Genomic DNA, 6001 nt, shown 5'->3' on the forward strand with positions numbered 1-6001 from the left:
TGCTGCTTTTTTGACCAGATACTTTTTTACTGCTACTCTTTTCCTAGGATTTTTTTTTCTATTATTAATAGAAGGATAAATATTGAGTATGGGTTTAAGCTACTCTACCCGACACTGGTAACAATATTGTTTTTTACTTCTTTACTGAATGAAGGTAAAAACATCGCCACTGTAATTTTTTCTCAATATAAATGGGTGAATAAATAGTTTGATGTGCTCAGTACTGACACTGAAATGAGGCTTACCCCCTCCATCTACTAGGGCGTTTCTGTTTGTAGATTTTTGTGGTTGAGTGCTGCAGCCATCATGTTATTTTCTGATTGCGCATCGACTTCGCTGGCTAGATAAGTAATATGTTTCAGATTTATGACCTCATGAACATTTTTGAGCTCTGTTCAAAACAGCTACTGCAAGCACACAACTGCACAACTACTTCAGTCAAAACACACAGTTGTAGTCCAGCTTATATATATAAGATTATTTTAATGTTTGACAAAAGCGGTGTAGATCTACAGAGTAGATCATAAGACATCTGTCCTGAGGGCACAATAGTTTGAACAAAAGACTTCCCACAATACTGCCTTTCAAAACATCTATCACCAAGCCCACCAACTACACCACTGGTCTTTCAATTAAGAAAGAGTCTGATCTTTTGTAATGTACACACAGCTGTGGAAAAATGGGCCGCACAGTTTGTTCAGAAATCAGACAAATTTACAACACCTTTCTTCCGTTTCTATTCAAGTGTAGAGCTACAACTCACAATCTGAAGCCAAGCTGTATCGTTTACCATAGAATATTCTGCCTCGCTAAATTCCACTATCATGTATAACTGAACCATCTACACTCTAGAGACATGTCAAGAGTAAAAAATCTGTACACCAAGAGATGTTTTTCACACACATCTATATGGTTCTCTATGGTTTATGTTAGTTTTTTTATGCCATTGCTCAAAGAACCTGCTGAAGCACCTTTATTTTGAAGTGTACAGCTCTATTTGCTTGTAAAGGATGATTTAAGAACTCAAATACATTGTCATGCTTCTACAGAATCATTGCCCCACTGCTTCTGCTAAAGAACCCTTGAAAGACCCCCTGGACGCAACTCAGTCTGGAGTGTTTAGAGGTTCAGTCTTGCTTTAGAACAGAAGAAACTAAACTGTAAACAGTCAGTTATAGTGCAATCATCATCCTACGCATTCATGCTTGCATAATTCTCTACTGTGGCGTACCACCTATTAACACAGCTCCAGTGAAGAAAATCGTAAAAGCTCTGCTCTCAAATCCCAGCGACTGGAACATCAACAGCAATGCAGCCACCAAAACGTACACCATGTACATTTGCATTTTCACCACATTCTCAGGGATGATCTAAGGATAGAGGCTGAACCTGTGAGGCTTTTAACTGAACAGCATCCAGAAAAAAAGATGAATAACTTATAGATATTTATAAAACAGTTCTAGCTATTATAAGTGATGCAATATGAGAGTTCCTTCAGCAGGGGGGATTTCTTTCCTTACAAAAGTAAACAGTTCTAGTAAAAGTTTACTTTACCTGAAGTCCAGGTGAAACTCAGGAGAAAGTTTTTGTTCCGGACAAATGAGAGCCGAAAACGTTCAGTGAGGGTCTCTGATAGGAGTGAACGGTCACCCGTGAAGTTCACTTCTGTTGCACGGATGTCAAGTAATTATCTTTGTTCTGTCTAGTCCTTTTTTTTACTTTCTTTCCACTTTCCACAGGCAAGTCTCCGCAGGATTCCTGGGCTGGATTGTATCCCAAGCCACTCCCAAGTGTTTGGCACACACACACTCTCTCTCTCACACACACCAGCAAGCTTCTGAAAGAGACAATACCTGAGGGAATCACAATTTCAGCCTTTATAATCATCCAAAACAGTGCTGCAGGGCACGTTCAGCTGAGCAAGGTGGGGCTGGGCATATTATATACCTCAGCATTCCTTTGGTGAGATTCACATATTAAATACATGTACAGTTCTAATTAATCAGAAATATTTTAGATGCTGTTTTTAATCAAAGCTTCTGAATCAGTTGTGTTATAGCCACCTACCATTTGCAGTTATTAGAAAATACAATAGGAACATTCAACATGAAGACAAAAGTGTGATATACATCCATTGGTAAAGTCAGCAGTCAGTGATGACAGATTGTTCACAAACAAAATCGAGAGGTTTTACATCTGCACTGATTCTGATTCTGTACAGAGCAACCAGATGAAATGTAAACACTGACAAAAGGTAAACAGCAGTAAGCAGTATACGTGTCCCCTATATCTTTTAAAACAGAAGCATTTGTTCAGTATTTTACTTCTTTAATGTAGAAAGATACATAAATAGTATAAATAGTAAGTGTATGACTTTGCTTGGGATGAAAAAATGCTTAAACCCTGTTATTTTACACTCAAAATGACACACACTGCCTTTCCTCTCATGAAGGGCTCAGTGTTCAAAATGTTATGCTCAACTTTGACTGACTGGCTTTGCATAGCAATGTCTACTTGTAGCACTATAACAAGACCTGGTTATTATTATTTATTATTTATTTTTTTGTAATAATTCACGAGTCTTACTTGATAGTGTTGCTATCCTCTTGACGTTGTGTGCAGTGAGCTTGCTGCATGTGCCCAAGCTTACAACCCCACCCTGATTTCACTACCCCTGCTGACATTAATTCATCAATGACCACACAGTTCATCACTCTATAAAAACACAGGCTTTGCCTTGCGTTTCCATTAGATTAACAGATAAAGATTTTAATATTCACTGATTACGTTTGTATTTATTCTTTTATTTATTTAGGAATTGATTTAGGCCCATAAAGGTGCAAATCGCCACCGGAAACCAGGTGAGGTGAACTCAGGGGCCGTGAGATTGGGCAGCACACCCGTCAGCTGGGTTAGCTTCCATGCGGCGTGGTGCAGGACTCCCCTGGCCCTCCTCCCTTGTCTGATCGGAAGTGTGTTAGCTTTTAGCCTTTTTAGCCTTTTTAGCCTAGCTTCATATTCTCCTGAAGGAGCTGCTGTGTTTAGTTTAGAAAGGCTTTGATGAGTTTCCATTCCAGATCATCTTTTTCTTTTATATTGTTAATGTAAAACAGCAGACTTTAGCAGACCTTAATAATAATAGCAGATAAACATAATACAAAACATAAGGGGTGTCAGTTTTGGTTGCATTCAAGTACATTGCATTTGTTTATCCTCTGTTTTGACCCATTGAAAATGCTACCAAAAAAGTTACAAAATCGTTACAGATGTTTAGTTTAAAAAAATAAATAATAAGCCTGGGATTTTATGTTTTATTAAAAACAATGAAGGTGAAAAAAAAAGATTTTTTTTTTTTTCTGTGCTTCACTTAATTCTTCCTATATTTTACGTGAATCACAGTCTTCAGGTTTAATGCTTGTGCTCTTGGGTTCAGTTAATATATTTTTGTAGCTTGGAGAAATTATGTATGTGACACTTCTGCTTCAAGAGATACAGACATTAATTAAAAAAAAACAAAAAAAAAAAAAACATTGATCTGACTTGCCCGAACAGTAATAACATAGCTTAGGGAAAATGATCCCGGATAATATCCCAATGAATCACCATCTCTGAAAGGAGCTCCACAAATGACTGGTTATGACGTTTGTACTGGTTTCCATGTGAACAAAAGTCCTTCCTGAGCTACAAAGCTAAAGTTGACCTCTACAACCATACACTTTTCCTCTCCAGCTTCCCTCTCTCCTGTTGCCCAGCCTGCCACACCTTCCAGACACACAATACTTATGACTCACGCACAGCCTGGACTCCACCTCTCTTGCCCACAACATAGCCATTAGGGCAGCCAGTGCTGTTTGAATCACACGTGAAAGCAAAGGAAGGCCAATTCTGATGGGTTTGTTGCTATAGAAAGTTGTTGACTTTAAACAGGAACAATCACTAGATGCTGATTCACAGAGCACGACTAACATCAGTGGAATCTCCTGAGCACGTGTAAATGCACAGACAAACGCAGACATGCAGAACAACAGTCTCAACATGATGCTTGGTTTTGAAGAGTTTGCATAATGCAGTAGACATATTAACCATAACTGCTTATATAAGGAAAAACATCACATACTCAACAAACCTAAAAACTGTATTTGAATATTATTTACTGTAGAGCTGTACTCCAAATTCAGGAGAAGAAAGACTCGAGGACAAAAGCCAGTCTGGTGAAAAATACTATCGCTGTTAGCTAAATACCTTGTATCTCCAAAATAGCAACTTTACAGGAGAGGGAAAAATACATTTCTATTGGTCCATTCATTACAAACTTTTGATACAATGTAAAGAACAACTGCCATATTTACATACTGTCAAAAAGTGAAAAACAGGTTTTTATGTAGGAGCAAAATATAATTTACATAATAAAAAATAAGAATATCAGACATACAGTATACTATTAATTACTGCTGGACTGCACTGATAAAAGTCTAAATTACAATAATGTCCAAATCATAATGCTATATGCGTTGCATATAGTGTTAATCAAGGCAAAAGTGCTCCCCTTATTAACAAGTTGACCCCCCAATCACCTCCAGTAGGTTATAGAAAAGTCCCTATACAGACAAGCACTAGCATTAATGAACCCAAGCCTCTTGGCTTCACTGTGCTAAAAGAATGTTGTGTCAGCAAAACGGACTTGTTTGTATTGAATGTTTTTTTTCCTCTTAAAAAATCAGGAACCTTAGATCTGAGGCAGTACAATCTGAAGCACCAATCTAATGACATTCACTGACGTTAACCAGGGGTTTGTAACATTTGTAATTAATATTGCTACAACTAAAAATCAATACTGTTGTGTTTCACCAATACTGATATGCCCATTTAGACAAACTACAGTACGGCCAACTGCTACAATTTCAGTCTGAAAACGTATAGCAGAAATATTCGCTTGTGTTAATGTAAATAAAACACAGCTGCTGAACGCTGGTATATTCACTTATTTAGTAATGCAAATACAAAGTCTTCCTTTAAAAGGGGTTCTGCAAAACATGTGGTACTATTATGCTCATGGATATGAAGAAAACACACAGGCCTACAGTATGATCAGTATGATATACTTTCGCCTCAGATCTGTTGCAATCTTCCTAAAGCTCCTTTCACCACATCAAAGGCATGTCGATAAAGAAGACACACCTAGCATCCATTATGTAAAGAACATTATGGCTGACACTTTATCTAGGCTATTGTGTACATATGTACACCTGCCCATTGTTATTGTTGGCATCAAAGAGCTAGTCTCAGCATTAGTCTCAGCACCATTCACTACCAGGTGGAACGAATTCCAATTAGTTAACATTATGTCAGTCGGTAAGTAAACATGTTGTAATGTGAATTACATTTAGGCATATTATTATATTATCACTGTAAACTGCTTGTCTAAATATTTCCCAAGCTTTGAGCAATTTAAATGTAGTGTGGTTGCAAGAAAAAGTAAGTAAAGCCTTCGGAATTATCTAGATCTAGACATAGACCATCTGCATATATTATATTACAATTACAGACAAACAATGAAAGTAATAACACAGTTGTACTGTTTGTTTCTTTTATTGAGCACACTGAGTAAGCATACAAAATGCAGGCTAGAAAAAGTAAGTGAACCTCTGTGTTAATGCTTTTAATTATAAATTAGGTTGAAACACGCAAAAGGTGTTTCAGTAGAAAACCTGAGACTGTTCAGATCACTCCAAGCTAGTCTCCCTAGGAGTAGCGACCTGTTCAGATCACTTCAAGGCACCAAAGGTAATCCTAAAAGAGGTAAACTGCCTCCAGAAGAAACTGCTAAAACGAGAATGAGGAAAACAGGAAAATAGTCACTGCTGTCCATGAAAATATAATCAAATAAAAAAACACGGCCCAAGGCCACCTGGATGTTCCACATGCTTCTGAGGGAGCATCATGGTTTGGGGCTGCTATGCTGCAGTTCATTGAGGGAACAAGGAATTTAAAGGTGTGTCAA

This window comes from Salminus brasiliensis, chromosome 4, assembly GCF_030463535.1.
Source record: "Salminus brasiliensis chromosome 4, fSalBra1.hap2, whole genome shotgun sequence".
Classification (NCBI taxonomy): Eukaryota; Metazoa; Chordata; class Actinopteri; order Characiformes; family Bryconidae; genus Salminus; species Salminus brasiliensis.